The sequence below is a fragment of the Egretta garzetta genome, unplaced genomic scaffold (genome assembly GCF_000687185.1).
Source record: "Egretta garzetta isolate BGI_Z169 unplaced genomic scaffold, ASM68718v1 scaffold112, whole genome shotgun sequence".
Lineage (NCBI taxonomy): Eukaryota > Metazoa > Chordata > Aves > Pelecaniformes > Ardeidae > Egretta > Egretta garzetta.
In genome coordinates, this window is record NW_009258884.1 from 1,078,052 (window position 1) to 1,078,492 (window position 441).

At 49.4% G+C, this 441-nt stretch overlaps 1 protein-coding gene across 1 annotated transcript in view; it reads left to right on the forward strand.

The window, feature by feature from the left end:
• Positions 1 to 441, forward strand: part of TBX4 (T-box transcription factor 4) — a 69,393-nt gene that overhangs the window by 15,522 nt on the left and 53,430 nt on the right. The window lies entirely within an intron of this gene.

Here is a 441-nt window from a genome sequence, read left to right on the forward strand (position 1 = left end):
TTACCAGGATCGACTGTTTGTAAATGTGTGTGAGATTAATGAGCAAAGGCTTCTCCATAACACAGAAGGTATGAAATCAATCCTGTGCTCCGAGAATAATGAGGGAATCAATAGGATTACGAGGTTAAGGCTGGAGTAAACCTGAATGACAGCTGCAAAATGAATTTTATTTGGAGGACGTGGCTGGGGTTAAATGAAATGTAATAAATAATGTAAAGCATTTAAGGGGTGGGGAAATGGTCCAGAGATGTAAGGAAGAACAGAAGGCCCCACAGTTGCTAGATCTGTCCAGCTTATATCCACGGTGTGTTTTCGCAGGGGTGTGATGAGCGTGTGCCTGCGGCTGGGCTGGTGGCACTGTGGGGTTGTGCCCTCTCCCCACGCTGTCCGGGACAGGGACAGGAGTGGGACGGTGGCAGGGGGTCTGCTGGGACCTTGGCC